This window comes from Myxocyprinus asiaticus, chromosome 39 (genome assembly GCF_019703515.2).
Source record: "Myxocyprinus asiaticus isolate MX2 ecotype Aquarium Trade chromosome 39, UBuf_Myxa_2, whole genome shotgun sequence".
NCBI lineage: Eukaryota > Metazoa > Chordata > Actinopteri > Cypriniformes > Catostomidae > Myxocyprinus > Myxocyprinus asiaticus.
The window spans coordinates 28885879-28903114 of NC_059382.1; the positions used below are offsets into that span (position 1 = coordinate 28885879).

At 39.1% G+C, this 17236-nt stretch overlaps 1 protein-coding gene and 1 long non-coding RNA gene across 3 annotated transcripts in view; one reads left to right on the top strand and one right to left on the bottom strand.

Moving 5' to 3' along the window:
- Window positions 1-17236, top strand: part of ptgir (prostaglandin I2 receptor) — a 143288-nt gene that overhangs the window by 113219 nt on the left and 12833 nt on the right. Inside the window, exon 5 of one of the 2 annotated variants that reach the window (XR_007895392.1) lies at window positions 16908-16920. The exons of the other annotated variant lie outside the window; for it this stretch is intronic. The gene's annotated coding sequence lies outside the window, so the exon portion shown is untranslated. Of the gene's footprint in view, window positions 1-16907; window positions 16921-17236 lie in introns of those variants that run through there. 2 annotated transcript variants of the gene reach the window in all.
- On the bottom strand, window positions 13336-15137 carry LOC127430039 (uncharacterized). Its single transcript, XR_007895393.1, has 3 exons — window positions 14319-15137; window positions 13919-13955; window positions 13336-13558 (listed from the first exon to the last, which is right to left on the bottom strand). It is a non-coding gene; the product is annotated as an uncharacterized LOC127430039 (long non-coding RNA).

Sequence of the window (17236 nt, forward strand, 5' to 3'; positions counted from 1 at the left end):
GTAGTTTGAAATATGGAAGAGCAGTTTGAAGAGAGATTTGAAGTTTAGGCTAATAGTTATATACAGTATGCCATTGCTAAGGTGTTCAAATGCATTTCCCCCTCCAAATGTTTAAACATATTTTCAGTAGACTTAGTAGAAGACACAAAATCACAAAGTTACTTTTTCATCATGCCAAATAAGTTTTTCATCCATTTAAAGTAATTTTCTTTCACATTGCAATTAGCACATACATTTTTCATTTGTTTGTGTTTTTTCATTCATTTTAACCCTCCTATTGTCTTAAGAAACTGCACCCTCCTTTTGTCTTTTGGGTCTTTTTGACCCATACAGACATCCATTAAAAATGCATACATTTCTTGATTAGTGTACAACGTCACTAAAGAAAGCCCACTTTTGTGTGTATAGACATGTGCATGTGTGCAAAAATCTTGTTTGAGAGGAAAGTATGCAGTTTGTAGGGAAAAACACAGTTCCCAATGGAGGAGTTGGGGAAGCTAGAAAAAAGTTTGGGGGTAGGAGATAAATTTGAGAAAATGTCAAATATTTTTAAGTCAAATTTGATTCATAGATGGACAAAAACCTATTTAAAGCTGTATAACACCCAGAAAGTCCAAAGGTGGAACGTCAAAACTGGTTCTTTCCATATGGGTTGACCCGTTAAGACAATGGATGGAACAATATGATTTAAATACCAAAAACTATGCTGGATTTGTAATGTATTCTTTACTTGTCCCAGGTCAAAAATGACCATAAAAGAATAGGAGGGTTAATAAATTTGACCATCATTTTATCCAACTTACCTTAAAGTCCCACTGAATTGCTTAGAAGACACAGTTCAATTTGCTGTTTTGACATATTTTCTTCTGAAACAGGAAGTGGGGGTGGGACATGTCGAACGACTCATCCCATATTTAAAAATAGCCAGTAGGCTTTAGTTTATAACCACACAGAGACACACATACCTCTTTCCATCGTGCTGCTGATCATGGCAGAAACTAAGAACCGATCTCAATACCAGCCAGCATTTCCACAGACTTGAGAACCAAACAATGATCTAACAACATTAATACATAACCAGCCCACACACACACACACACGCAGCACATCATGGTCTTTGCTTACAATGAGGTTGGAGCTGTTGTGCAAGATGAATGACAAAAAAGAGAGTAAAATATATCCTTGTTTTAAATCACAATACAATAAGCATAAAGAATACTTGAGCTGAACATCCAACTAAACTTGAACAACTTTCCTCACGTCCAGCTCCCACATTGACACGTCCCATTCAGAACTGATCATCCCTATGCCCTATTCCCTTCAAAGACAATTACCCTCCACTGTGAGAGCTTCAGATGGCTGAAAGGTGATAATGGTCAGTTAGAACTCACATTTTAAGCTATTCTTATTGATAAATCTGTTTGGAACTACTATGGAAGCCGGATCAGAAGTTAATAGTCTCTTGTCACTGCTGCTGTTAAATTGAGAGCGCTGCCCTCCTCGAGTGTGCACAATGGAAGGGAGCTGTTAACTGCGATAAAGTCAACAGAATGAGCCCCCCGACCCATTACTCTAACTGAAAGCATGCACCACGGCCGACATTTGCATCTTTGCACCTTCTCCCATTCCATTTGCCACGCATTCTCACCACTTCCAGGGCTGGGAAAATGGAACCCAGTTTTAAACCTACTCTAAAAGGAAAAATTTTCCAAAAAGATACTCAAGTAAATGTAATGGAGTAAATGTAGGGTGTTACTACCCACCTCTGGCAGTGGGCCTATTGCAAGTGCACAATATAATAAATAAAACATCTCAATTCCCTCTAAATTTAATTTGTAATTCAGTCATGTGGCCACTTTGGTCCTGCACACAAATATGTGTAAATCATTTATTGATTTATACTATTGAGTTTGATCAAATATTTTATTAAACATTCTTTTTTCTTCTTTTTTTCTTTCATTTATCTATTTTATGGCTTAATTTTAAACTATATTATATTATTATGTATTAGATAATAAATAGGCCTATATGTATTAGATAATAAATAGGCCTAATAAATAGGCCTAGGATCAGTGCTTGGATCCCTCCTCTTCTCGATGTACAGTACATAACATCACCCAGACCGATCATTGATGCACATGACTTTTCCAGCCACTGCTACGCAGATGATACGCAGCTGCCTGCCTCTCGGATATTTCTGCCTGGATGAAGGAACGACACCTTCAGCTCAACTTTGCCAAGACAGAACTCCTTGTGATCCCAGCCAACCCATCTGTTGACCACAACCTCACTATTCATCTTGGTTCAACTACACTAACACCAACTAAAAGCCCGGAACCTGGGAGTGGTGGTAGATGACCAGCTTAATTTCACTGCCCACTATATATATATATATATATATATATATATATATATATATATATATATATATACACAGTGGTGTGAAAAAGTGTTTGCCCCCTTCCTGATTTCTTATTTTTTTGCATGTTTGTCACACAGATCATCAAACAAGTTTAAATATTAGTCAAAGATAACACAAGTAAACACAAAATGCAGTTTTTAAATGAAGGTTGTTATTATTAAGGGAAAACAAAATCCAAACCTACATGGCCCTGTGTGAAAAAGTGATTGCCCCCTAAACCTAATAACTGGTTGGGCCACCCTTAGCAGCAACAACTGCAATCAAGCGTTTGCGATAACTTGCAATGAGTCTTTTACAGCGCTGTGGAGGAATTTTGGCCCACTCATCTTTGCAGAATTGTTGCAATTCAGCCACATTGGAGGGTTTTCGAGCATGAACTGCCTTTTGAAGGGCATGCCACAGCATCTCAATAGGATTCAGGTCAGGACTTTGACTAGGCCACTCCAAAGTCTTCATTTCGTTTTTCTTCAGCCATTCAGAGGTGGACTTGCTGGTGTGTTTTGGATCATTGTCCTGTTGCAGAACCCAAGTTCGCTTCAGCTTGAGGTCACGAACAGATGGCCGGACATTCTCCTTCAGGATTTTTTGGTAGACAGCAGAATTCATGGTTCCATTTATCACAGCAAGTCTTCCAGGTCCTGAAGCAGCAAAACAGCCCCAGACCATCACACTACCACCACCATATTTTACTGTTGGTATGACGTTCTTTTTCTGAAATGCGGTGTTACTTTTACGCCAGATGTAATGGGACACACACCTTCCAAAAAGTTCAACTTTTGTCTCGTCAGTCCACAGAGTATTTTCCCAAAAGTCTTGGGGATCATCAAGATGTTTTCTGGCAAAAATGAGACGAGCCTTAATGTTCTGTTTGCTCAGCAGTGGTTTTAGTCTTGGAACTCTGCCATGCAGGCCATTTTTGCCCAGTCTCTTTCTTATGGTGGAGTCATGAACACTGACCTTAACTGAGGCAAGTGAGGCCTGCAGTTCTTTGGATGTTGTTGTGGGGTCTTTTGTGACCTCTTGGATGAGTCTTCGCTGCGCTCTTGGGGTAATTTTGGTCGTCCGGCCACTCCTGGGAAGGTTCACCACTGTTCCATGTTTTCGCCATTTGTGGATAATGGCTCTCATTGTGGTTCTCTGGAGTCCCAAAGCTTTAGAAATGGCTTTATAACCTTTTCCAGGCTGATAGATCTAAATTACTTTCTTTCTCATTTGTTCCTGAATTTCTTTGGATCTCGGCATGATGTCTAGCTTTTGAAGATCTTTTGGTCTACTTCACTTTGTCAGGCAGGTCCTATTTAAGTGATTTCTTGATTGAGAACAGGTGTGGCAGTAATCAGGCCTGGGTGTGGCTAGAGAAATTGAACTCAGGTGTGATAAACCACAGTTAAGTTATGTTTTAACAGGTGGGGCAAACACTTTTTCACACAGGGCCATGTAGGTTTGGATTTTGTTTTCCCTTAATAATAACAACCTTCATTTAAAAACTGCATTTTGTGTTTACTTGTGTTATCTTTGACTAATATTTAAACTTGTTTGAAGATCTGAAACATTTAAGTGTGACAAACATGCAAAAAAATAAGAAATCAGGAAGGGGGCAAACACTTTTTCACACCACTGTATATATATATATATATATATATATATATATATATATATATATATATATATATATATATATATATCAGTGCTGATTTCTCAGGGCAGGCAAAGCCTTCTCTGCTGCCCTTTATAAATATTTTTTCATCCTTTCATTCTCATTGACCTTTTTGCCTATGTATTTTCAATCACTTTCCACTCCTAATTCATCTACAAATGAATAGCAAAAAACAAAAAGTTTATCCAATCAGAATTTATTCCTCGATGTTTACAAGCAATGTGTGACAACTGTTTCACAAATCGCATGCCCGAAGCCATGCTCCTTTGCCAAAGCAGCACGCGAGTCTGAGCTCCACCCCGTCAGGCCTTCAGAATTTGTGCAGAATCTCTCAACAGTGCAAATGAATGGGCATCTAAAGTCAGATTGTCAGATTCATCAGCCAATCAGATTGATTTATTTGTTCTTGGTGGGTGTAGTCTTTAGGATATGTCCCAGTCCAGGCCTTCTAGCTGGCCTTGAGTGACGCAAACACGCTTTAAGTGATGTACATAATTTGAAAGCGAAGAGCGTGAGATGCTGACGAGTTGGCTGTTACTGCCACAGCACCATTGAGAAAGAGATCCTTATAGATTAAGATGTTCTGCATGATTGTGCGATTGATTAATTAAACAGGAAAGGAGGGCTGATTTTCACTTCATGCAAACTGGTAAGTGCTTCTTGCATTGTTATAGCAACATCAGGAGTTATTAAATGTAAATTAGGCTGCTTGAGCATTCAGTGTCGGATCAAGTGAAAAGTAACCGTGTACCCTGACAAACAAAATTTATTGCAAGCAAAATTGAAATCGCAAATATTATTAGAGAGCTTTTTCTTGGTATTAGACCTCCTCGGCTTTTCTGGCTTTCACGTGTGGACCTGTTTTTAAAATGTCCACTGGTATTATTAGTTGACTGCCACGTAATGTATGATAGGCATATGGTGTCTTATTCATTGTGAAACTGTGTTTCCTTAATGGCATGAATCGCACTGAAGGCCTTGACTTCAAATGCACGGGCCGCGGCTGATATATATATCCTTGTCTGTCTCTTCTGTACTAGCATCTTTACTACTCCAGCCACTGTGAGAACTTGGCAGTCCTATACTGCAGATGTTGTTACAGTGGGTATCCATCCAGAATAGTCTTTCTACCGCCACGATCACTGTGTGAATGCGTCCTTAGCAGCTTTAAACCGCTAAGGGGCACTATAACCATAGAATTTCAACAGGCCAGAAATGAATGCCTCAGAGCTCTTTCTCCCGTAACAACCGTTAAGTTGGAGGCGGTAAGGGCAAGTTAAGCTTGTTTTGCCAACAGCCATAAAAAACAAATAAAAACAGGAGAAAGAAGAAGAACAACAAACTTAAAAACACCACAACATTTATTTTCTGGAAAAACTTTGCAATGGAGACGTATGCTAAAGAATTTACTGCAGCATTCAGCATTCAAGAGGACGTCTGCGCATTGGAGAGCTATTTATTTGCATTTATTCATTCACATTTCATTAGAGAGAATTATCATTTGTGAGTATTTTTTTATACATATGCACATTATTAGCGAGCGTCATTAGACTGCATATTCAAACTATTGTGACTTCCAAAAACGATTAAGACTCGTGCTGTCTTTTAATGTGCCGATAGGCTAGCCCATACTGAACAAGGATTATCAAATGTTAATTAATTAATTTATATGTTGTGTCATATTATGTTATATTCTCCTGACAATAAAAACAAAAGAAAAAGTGAACAGAATCATTATTTACAGGAGTAGAATACTTATCAAATGAAATATAAAATATTTGAAAAAGAATCGCAATTTTCATTACATGAATTAGGGTGGAAGTTAGTACTGTGACCACATAATTTGTATAATATTTGTCTCAATACATGCGTTAAGAGTTTTACGTAATAACCAGAAACGCTATGCAGTTCAAACCTGTAGTTTACGAGCTTTGTTATTCATTATCTGTCTTAGTATTTTACTAGTAGTTAATATTTGCTATTAACCAATGTTGCCCCAAAGCTTGATAATACTGATTATTTTTCGGAGTGACTATTTGCTTTCAGATGTAACCCCAATAGTCTATTGGCAACAGAAATACACCACAAAGTGCATTGAGAGTGTCGCTCCAATGGTGTGGAGCGTATCGTCGGTGTGCTGGTGTCTGTACGACCAGGGTTTGATTCTGCATTTGGTGTATTATTTTCCAATTCTGTTTCTTGACTCCACTCTTAATATTTTTTTTTTATTACTATTTATAGTAAATAAAAAATAATATAAAGGTAGTTTTACTACAGTAATATTGTAGTAACCATGATTTTTTGTCAGAAAACATAGATTTGATGATATTAACCATGGTGTTACTACAGTATTATTGCAGTATTATGGTGTTTATATAGTAACCATTTTTAATTTTTTGGTTACAATTATTTTACTACAAAATACCATGGTGATACTATGGTTATTTTATCTGTAGAGGACGTCAGGACAGATCCATGTTCCAATCGGTTTAGTGCTTTATTTAGGACTTTAAAAATGTTTTAACACTTTTTATTGAGACATTTTTCAAGAAACTTTTTTTTAACAGACAAGTTTTAAACACCAAGAGCTTCAGTGATTCACACCTTAACTCAACGGGGGGAGGTGGTGTTTAAATCTTTTGTTTGAGCTGAAAAAGATGCAGTGGGGCTCACATGTTGCCAGACAAGAACAACTTGGTTATGTATGTAACCTCGGTTCCCTGAGATGAAAGGAACGATACATTGCATCACTAAGCTGACGCTATGGAGAGTGTCCTTCTACACGACTTAGTTGAAACCTTTCTACAATAATGCCAGGATTGGCTATGGTGTTTATGCCCTGCCCTTTTGGGCGCGAAGCTGTCTGGTACAAAAGCGGGTGTGAAAACACCATTCCACAGAATTTTCTGACAGGACAAAGAATGCATTGCTCGCACCTCAAAAAACCCTGAGTCCATATTGCGGCCAGCTTACGCAATGTCTCGTTCCCTTCATCACAGGGAACCGAGGTTGCGTACATACTGAGACGTTCCTTTACAATTCAGTACACTTGACTTTGCGTCATTAAGCTGACGCTATGGGGAACAGATTCCCATCCTGCCGCACTACATGACATAACCTTCCCAGAGAGGACGCATGACGCCGCAGTCCAGCGGGATGGTGACAGACATGAGTATGTTGCAAGTGAATGACCCTCATGGTGAGCCAGGAGGGAAACACTCAGAATATGTATGTGAACTCTGTTCATATAATATGAATTAACCCCTTCACGAACTCAGTCTGGAAGGACGTTTTTTATATAATGAAATTGCTTGTGACTTTGGGAGATACAACGGCCTGAATGCAGGTGGTTGTGTAAAATGATAGGGAGCCCGTACTTGAAAAGAGGTGCATAAATGTATGTTTGGCCAACGAAATAGCAAGCGCTCTAGACAGAGAGGACTTGCAATGAGAGAGATGTCACATCTAGGTTGTAAAACCTAGCGATTGTGTTTTGAGAAGAACATCCTGCTGCAAAACATACTGTATGTCTTGTAAGGACACACTGTTCGTCAATGCCCATGAAGAGGCCATGCCTCTAGTTTAGTGTGCTTTAGCACCAATTGGTCAATTTGCATCCTTCGACTCATAAGCCAGGGCAATTGCATCAACAATCTAGTGAGCAAGTCTTTGCTTGTAGATGGACATTCCTTTCGTGCATCCTCCATAGCAAACAAAAAGCTGGTCAGACAGTCTGAACTGGCGAGTGCGCTCAACATATGTGTGTAGCGCTCGCACAGGGCATAACAAATGCAAGAACTGTTCCTCATCCAAATTAAATGGTGAAGGGAAAAAAGGCTTGAAGGTGAACCACCTGCGCTCTGAAGGGCATGGTTAGAACCTTAGGCACATAGCCTTTTCTGGGTTTGACAGTGGATTTTGAAAGTCCCAGACCTAACTCCATACATGAATTGTCAACTGACAGTGCTTGCAAATCACTGACACAGGCAAATCACTGAGGCCAGAGCCAGCAGTAATGCAGTCTTATTAGAAAGCATACGTAATTCAACAGAGTCCAGAGGCTCGAAGGGGCCTCTATGAGCGCTTTTAGGACCAAAGTTAGGTCCCAAGTCGGAACCGTAGCCGGGCGAGGGGGATTCAGCTGCCTCACTCCCCTAAGGAACTTTATGATTAAATCATGTTTTCCTATAGAGGTACCGACTTCGGGTGCGTGATACGCAGATATAGTCGCCACATAAACTTTGAGCATTGACGGAGTGAGTCCTGCGTCCAATCGCTCTTGAAGAAATTTGAGAATTTCAGGTATGGGGCAGTTCACTGGGTCCTTGCTACCAATTAGTTAACTCATGGCGCTCTAGCCTGTAAAATGGTGTTCATAACTGACTGAGTCAGTTCTGTTACATTTAGCACGCCCCATTCAAGGGCCACACAGGCAGGTTCCACAGCTGGGGATGCCAGATTGTGCCCTGCGCTTGAGAGTGGAGATCCCTCCTCAACGGGATTTCCCATGGAGGGCCGTCCAAAATCTCTATCATTTCTGGAAACCAAGAGTGGTTAGGCCACTTCGGCACAACCAATAGAATCATTTCCTTGTCCTATCAGACTTTGCATATGACAGAGTGAAGGAGGCACACCGGGGGTAATGCGTATTTGCATTTTGCAGGCCATTTGTAGGCCTTTGCATCCACTCCTAGAGGAGCTCGGGACTTGGAGTACCAGAGGGGACAGTGGCCATTCTCCATAGAGGCAAATAGATCGATCTCCACTTTGCCAAATATTTCCCAAACCCTCAGGACAGTCTAAGGATGAAGTCTCCATTCACCCGGCATCGGCCCTTGCATCGGCCTGGGACAAATGTTGCACGCAGGGAGAGGAGATGGCGCTCGCTCCACAGGAGGAGGTGACGCGTCAGTCTCATCACTGGTAGGGAACTAATTCCGCCTTGGCAGTTTATGTACGCCACAACTGTCGTGTTGTCTGAGCAAATTAGTACATGATAATTTGCTATTTCGGACTGAAAAGACTTCAAGGCTAGGAAAACAGCCAACAGCTCCAGGCGGTTGATGTGCCACACCCTCTGGGCACCTGTCCAGGTGCTGAAAGCCAGGCATCCGTCACACACTATCCCCCAACCTGTGTTGGAAGCATCCGTGGTCACCACTTTCTGCCTAAAATCTGCCCCAGCATGACACCTTGCTGGTAGAAGGCAGGATCTGTCCAAGGTGCAAGAGCAGCTAGACAGTGGCGAGATATAGTGATGCACATGTGCACTTGGCGCCAAGCATGCCATGGCACACGACGCTTGAGCCAGCACTGAAGAGGTCTCATGTGTAAGAGGCCTAATGGAATGACGGCGTGTACTGCCACCATAAGCCCAAATGCTTTTTGAAACAGCTTCAGTGGAAGTGTTCTCCCCAGTTTGAATTGAGACAGACACTGGAGAATGCCCTGAATGCACTCGCTCATGAGATGAGCGCGCTCGCTCACGGAGTCGAGACGTACTCCTAAAAAAGAGATTTGTTGGCTGGGGGAGAGTGTGCTCTTCACCCAGTTGACATTGAGGCCCAAGCTGTTCAGATGTTGGACCAATAAGTCCCGGTGCTGGCATAATAGAGCCTCTGATTTGGCCAGTAATAGCCAATTGTCGAGGTAGATCAAAATGCGCATGCCGCTCAGTTTCAGAGGGGCGAGTACTGCATCGATGCACTTTGTGAATGTGCAAGGAGCTAGGGACAGACCATAGGGTATTACAGTTCTAAACAATCTCTATCGTGTTTTCTGTGAAATTATTATGAATTTTCTGCACACCGCACCATCACAGCCCATTTATAATGGGACTGTGGATGACAGGACACCATTGGTGAAATATGACCCTTTTGGCATTCCATATTGGAGCGTGTAGCATTGCAGTTCTAAACAATCCCTATTGCGCTTCTGAGAGGAGATTGTGAATTTTCTGCACACTGCACCATCACACCTCTCTTTTTAATGGGACTGTGGATGATAGGACACCATTGGTGAAAAATGACCCTTTTGGCATTCCATATTGGAGCGTGTAGCAGAATGTGTGTGCAACTCATGCAATGAGTGCTTTGCTCTTTTGTGAGAACGTTCTTATTGAACGCAATACACAGAAACAACATTTTGAGTAACATCCCGGTCCTGGAGGAAGGAAAATAATTAGGATTTCACATAACACACAGGGCGGTGATAGCATCCAATCTCAAGTGTGATAAGTAATGATTAATTTCCCTACTTAGTGAATTCGGGAGGGAAGATTAACCTCAAACTGAGAGCAAGGTGGCCGGCGTATGAACTGAATCGTTTAGCCGTGTAGATCTAGATGAGACTGAGCGGCGCTCCCCACCAGGAAGCGGTTGTGCACAATACTCATAATTTTCCTAATATCCTAATAATCCCCATCCATTAATTGGCTCTATAACTCTACTCTCTCCTCTCCACCAATAGCTGGTGTGTGGTGAGTGTACTGGTGCACTATGGCTGCCGCCACATCATCCAGGTGGATGCTGCACACTGGTGGATGTTGAGGAGAGTCCCCTGTTCACTGTGTAAAGCACTTTGAGTGTAGTGTCCGAAAAAGCGCTATATAAATGTAACATTCAAAATGTAACATTCATTCATTGTAGGAGGGAATCACTCAACAACATTGGACCATTCGCAGTCTCTGATGCTGTGAGGTATATGGCATTATCTTCATTGTCAGAACTGGCAAACGTAATAGAGGACCGGTGCTCGTCACGCATATAATATATAGGCAACGCCACTTCAGATCGAGGGGCTCGCACAGCACATTCAGTTACTCATTGTTTTATTTATACAAAATACACATTTACAAATACATAATTCTTTGGAGTTAACTTTTTCTACAGTATATAAATCTTAATATTTAACAGCCAATTATGGAAAAATTGTTGCATTCACACGCTGTTGCATTCACAAATGGATGTATAATAACAAATTACAGGCTAATTTAAAGCTTGTGTCAATTTTTATAGATTTTAAGAGTTAGCTCATCCATAAAATTAAAAAGCTGTCATCATATACACACCCTCATGTTGTTCTGAACCTTAGACATTTTTATTCTGTGGAACACAAAAGTAGATATAAGGCAGAACATTAGGGACTGACATTCACAGTCACCATTTTCTTTCATTGCATCTTTCTTTTCTATAAAAGTGAGTGGTTGACTGAAATTCAATATTGCAATATCTTCCTTTGTGTTTCACAAAAGAATAACATACAGGTTTGGAACATACGGAGCCCCTTAAGAGGAAAGAGAGGGAGGGAAATATTTTGCATTCCCTTGCAATAGTTTTGCATTCCCTCGCAAAAAAATAACTGTGGTTTTAGTACAGTAACCATATTTTAACCATGATACTTGCAGTGAAACCATTGTAATAGCACAGGACAATGAAAAGTATGATAATAAAATTAGAATTTTGTGGTTCCTCTGGTTTTACTACCATAATTAAACTATTGTTACTGCTGATATTTTTTTTTAACCATTATGAAAATTAAACCTTGTTTTACCACAGAAACCATAAAAACCATTACTACAAAATTGACCATGGTTACTAAATATTTGCTACAATTTTACTAAAGTAAAACCATGTTTATTGCGAGGGAGCAATAATAAATTGTTAGTTCACCCAAAAATGAAACTTCTCTCATCATTTACTCACGCTCATGCCATTCCAGATGTGTATGACTTTTCTTCTGCAGAACACATTTTAAGAATAATAGGAAAATATCTCAGCTCAGTAGTTCCTTCAAATGCAAGTGAATGGTGATCAGACTTTTGAAGCTCCAAAAAGAACAAACAGTCAGCATAAACGTCATCCATACGCCTCCAGCGATTAAATTAATGTCTTCTAAAGCAAAACTATTTTGGTGCGAAAAAGATAAATATTTAAATACTTTTTAACTATCAAGCATCGCTTACGGTCAACAGCAGTATGCGCATGTGACATAATCGCCGGAAGAGCAGCGCGGTTTACAGCTGAGTAGGAGGTACGCTGTACAGAAGCTTTGTTGGTTTCGGTTTAGATCTGCATTTGTATCTGTTTCTTTACTCACAATGGTGCATTTGTGTGCTTATCCTGGACGTCTCAACAGATAGAAAAACATGAGATTACGCCTGCAACATGCCAATGTGAATTCGTCACACGAGAGACGTGTACGCAGCGCTCTCGTGAATGCTTATACTGCTGCTGACCGGAAGCAATGGTTTAGAGTTAAAAAGTACTTAAATATTGATCTTTTTCACAACAAAAGTGAAAGTGTTACTTTTAGAAGACATTAATTTAAGTCGTTTTTGTGTTAGAGTCATATGGATGATGTTTATGCTGACTGTCTGTGACTTGCATTTTAAGGACCTACTGAACTGAGATATTTTTCTGCTCTTCTTCAGATGTGTTCTGGTGAAGAAAGAATGTCATACACGCCTGGGATATCATGAGAGTGAGTAAATAATGATAGAATTTTCATTTTTGGGTGAACTGTCCCTTTAATTTAAGCAAACCCTTAGTGGCAATATGCTTACAATTATATCTAAAGGTTTTCTTGAAGGGTTAGTTCACCCAAAAAAAGTATAAAATTTTCTCAAAATTTACTCACCCTAATGCCATCCCAGATGTGTATGACTTTCCTTTATCTGCGAAGTGAATGGGGACCAACATTTTGAAGCTCCAAAAAGCACATAAATGCAGAATAAATTTAATCCATAAAACTAGAGTGGTTTAATCCATGTCTTCTGAAGAAATCCAATCAGTTTTGGGTGAGAACAGACTCCAAACTCCTTTTTCATTAAAAATCATCACATCAGCAGCCTCCTTGGCGATCATGATTTCAAGTTTGATTACACTTCCTAGAGCCATCTAGTGCTCTGTGCATGCATCAAGCACTAGGTAGTGTAATCGAGCTTGTAATCATGATCGTGCTTAGAGACTGCAATGGTAAGATGTACAGTGAAAAGGAGGTACATTTTGGTCCGTTCTCACGCAAAACCGGCTGGATCATTTCAGAAGACATTGATTAAACTACTTGAGTCGAATGGGTTACTTTTATGCTGCCATTATCTGCTTTTTTGAGCTTCAAAGGTCTGGCCACTATTCACTTGCATTGTATGGACCTACAGAACTGTGTTTGTGTTCTGCAAAAGAAAGCTAGTCATACACATCTGGGATGGAATTAGGGTGAGAAAATGATGAGAGAATTTTCATTTTTGGGTGAAATATCCCTTTGACTTAAGGGATTCTCGAAAACTGGATCAAGTTCTTTGTTTTTGCAGTTCAAGTTCAAGTTATATTTGCATACGTCTAATTAAAGAGAACTTTTAAGTAGACAGCCATCCAAATAAAAGCAGAAAAAAGTCTTGTGTGGTGTAGGTAGGACTGGAATAGACGTCTGTCCAGAATGACACAGGTTAAGGCCAACATCTGTAAGTTCTCTGTCTTCAACTGGGGCTCACAGAAAAATAACAAAACAAAAAAACAATGCAATTCAAATATTGCCATATTACCCACTTCAGTATTAAATCTGATCTGGTCACAGGAGTATTCTCAATACTATAACAATTGTTATGATGTCTTTAAAACACTATAAAGGTTTTTGTCTCTTTGGCGATACAACATTTGAGAGGCTGAAGCGAGGAGCAGTGAGTAAGTTGGCCAAATATCTGAGGAAATGATTGAAAATAGAGTCCCTGCAAATACTGAGGTCATGTGAATTTGTATTAAAACGCTGACATCAATTCACAATCTTAAAGTAAAATGGCAGAATTATGAGAAGTCCACTGACCTCATGGCAAATGTTCCTACCTTTTACATGTCGTTTTCATGAAAAATAGGCTTCATGCTGCAAAATTGTCAATAAAAGCAGTATGTTGAAGAAAAAAATCTTGAAAATGTAATATTTGAACCATAATATGTTATAAAATAGCAATACATTCATTTGTTTTCATAAATTAATTTATGAGGTATTTGTATGTTCTTGCCCTTTTAAGAGTTAATGATCAGCAGGCTTACAAAATATTTTATAAGTATTTTTTTCTGGAGTAATTCACGTGCAGCAGTAAGTGTACAGGCAATATTTATTTCCATTGACATCTGTTTTGGTCTGCACCATTAACGCTTCATCCATGTATTTGCAAACCTCCTCTGGCTAGACACAAAAGATGCAAAGATGGAAAATTATAATCAATGATGAGAAAGCCTTTACCATTCAGTGATGTGCTGTGATGTGGCTGTTGAAAAGTTCCTCCCTAAAGGTAAAAGAAAAGACATAAATCACAGTGAAACTGCATTTCAACAGTGGGTCATTCCATAACAAAATCAAGTCTTATGAATGTAAATTCTAGAATTATAAAGAAATAACAGGTTATTCTGTTTTAACTCCACCCTACAGTACATCAAACATTATCTTGAGATATTTGGCACTACAATACAATACTCAAAAAGAATACCACTGTCTTCTGTATTTGAGCCTCTTTGGGGTGGATTTACTGCAATGGCAATCCCTCAAAAAGAAATAAAAATGCAGCTGAAAAGTAACAATGCAAAGGTATTATTGTCTAAAAACTATTACCTTCTGAAGTATGAAGCAAATGAAAGACATCTCTCTAAAACAGAGAAATACAGTATGTACAAGTGACAGTATTCAGCAGTATTATTAACAGTCCCACTACCAATCATCATCATAAAATCATCATATTTAATCCTTTAGGTAAAACACAAGACACCAACTGTTTCCCAGCACAATTTATAGGTACAGTAGATGACAATGTATTTAACTGTATGTTATATTGTTGTGAGACATACAATTGTAATATTATAAAGATAACTTGAGTCTTCTACATTTGCCATGCTCATTTGGACCTCTGTGGTGAACAGTAGGGTAGAAAATGCCACAGGGTTTGTCCCTAAAATAAAAACACAGTCTTTGAGCAAGTAATGACAGTTTTAACATCTTTTCACCTTGTGTATTATTGACTTAGTATGGCTAAACTAAAGTATGAACTAAAGTTAAAGTTTAGAAAATATGAGTGAAATTGATCATGCTGAAGTTGACCATCTACAAAAACTGAAATGAGTCCAACATGGTGAATTATCTCAATTTACCACAGTTACCAGCCTCACGGAAAACTGGGCAGTGCACGAAATAGGACATTTAACTACAAAAATTCCAAGCGAGAATGTTTTTAAAACACTGAAGGATAAACAATTCAAATCTAAAGTGATATTCAATGATAGACTAACAAACCATTGTGTAAAATGATGAATAAAAGTATATTTGTGCTTACCTTTTTCTAGCAACGCATCCACTGACGATTAGCCAGGTGTAGATTCAAAAACGCGCATGCGCAGATCTCCGATTTCTCTAACCAAGTTTCAATATAGAACAAACATTATGATTTCGACCAAATCGGTTGGCGGTACATGTTGATGAATCAACCTCATTTCGGTGTTGAATATATGTTCTATTTTTGACCTAACAATGTTCTGATGTACCGACCAAATAGTGAATGTTGATTCAACATTGAAAATTGATCGATGACTGATCCCGACCCTTACAACTAAAAATCGACGTCGAATCGACTTCTCCTTGCTATCTGGGGTGTTTGCGCGCCCGCTTTTATATAGGACAGCTTCACGCCTAAAAGGGCGGGGCTTAATCACCAATCCGCCAATCCTGGCGTTATTACAGAAAGGTTTCAACTAGGTCATGTAGAAGGACACTCCCCATAGTGTCAAATTAGTGATGCAATGTCTAGTGTACTGAATCGTAAGGGATCATGATCGATTATGTTAGCAACATTGAAAAAATATATTTACACTGATAACAAACAAAAAAACTCAGTAGGGCTTTAATAATTCTGGCAGTTTGGTTAATTCATTCTGGTTGTTTATTCAATTACTGATTGATTTTATAATGTTGTATTACATTTGGGAGCAGCATCGACGAGAAAAAGCCGTTCAGATTTCATACAATGACATAATCTGACAAGACCATCATATTGTGAAATTGAAGCACAAGAAAAACATCATAATGTAAACGTGAAGCAAAAGTTAACCATTTCACACCAAATAAAGAAACCTAATTTGAACATAAAGATGCTCACTGCTGTTATCGCCACCTAATGGCTCAAACCGATAATGCTGTGTTAAATTGCGCTGATCAAATTGTTTTTGAACCAGATCGAATATCCTGCCTCGGTAAGTTTATTTATTTATTTATTAAATTTTTTTGTGGCATTCTGCCATTCAAGCTAATTATACCACTTATTTTCATCTGTACAAGGATGCCAACATTATGTAGTAAGTTTATTCAGAACTCAGTCCCATAACCCGTAACACCGGAGAATGACGTAGAGGGAACCCCCACTATCACAGTGCAGTGTTAGACGTGATGAAAACAAAACAACAAACACACCAGCAACTGTAGAACATTTGGAAATAAAGTGGACCAAGGAGAGCATATCTCGCTCAGACATCATGTTTGTTATTTACACGCGTTGCGGGGCTCATTGTCTCGGTTTGCTCGGCTGCAGCGAGCGCAATACAATGTGACAAAAAGCAATAATGTTCCACACTATTGTGAACTAAACTCACGCTATTGTAGGCTACTGTATAATGTAATTAAGTTGAATAATAAACTTTATCATGTAATCATGAATGCTGCCACCCTATGCCACTCTATCGGCAATTATTTTACCTTTAAAACACAATCGTGGTGACAAGTACAAGTTAAATACCAGGTAAAAAATTTACACAGTGTAATATGAACTAATGACCAACAATGATCTTACAGGACACAGTGTCGGTGCCAGCCACAGTGCAAAATGGCTTTTGGTGAATCTGCTGGATGTAGTTTACTTTCTACATTAAGATAAGTACAGCTGGTCTCGAACCTGCAATTAGCAGGAAAGGTATCAGATGACACAAGTGCACAGCCCCTCAGCTATCAGTCCACATGAGACTTATAAAGAACTTCAGTTTTTAACTACTTAACACCAACCACTGTAAATTTAAAGGATACTATTTAAGAATAACAAAATAAGCATACACACACACACACACACACACACACACACACACATATATATATATATATATATATATATATATATATATTTAGCA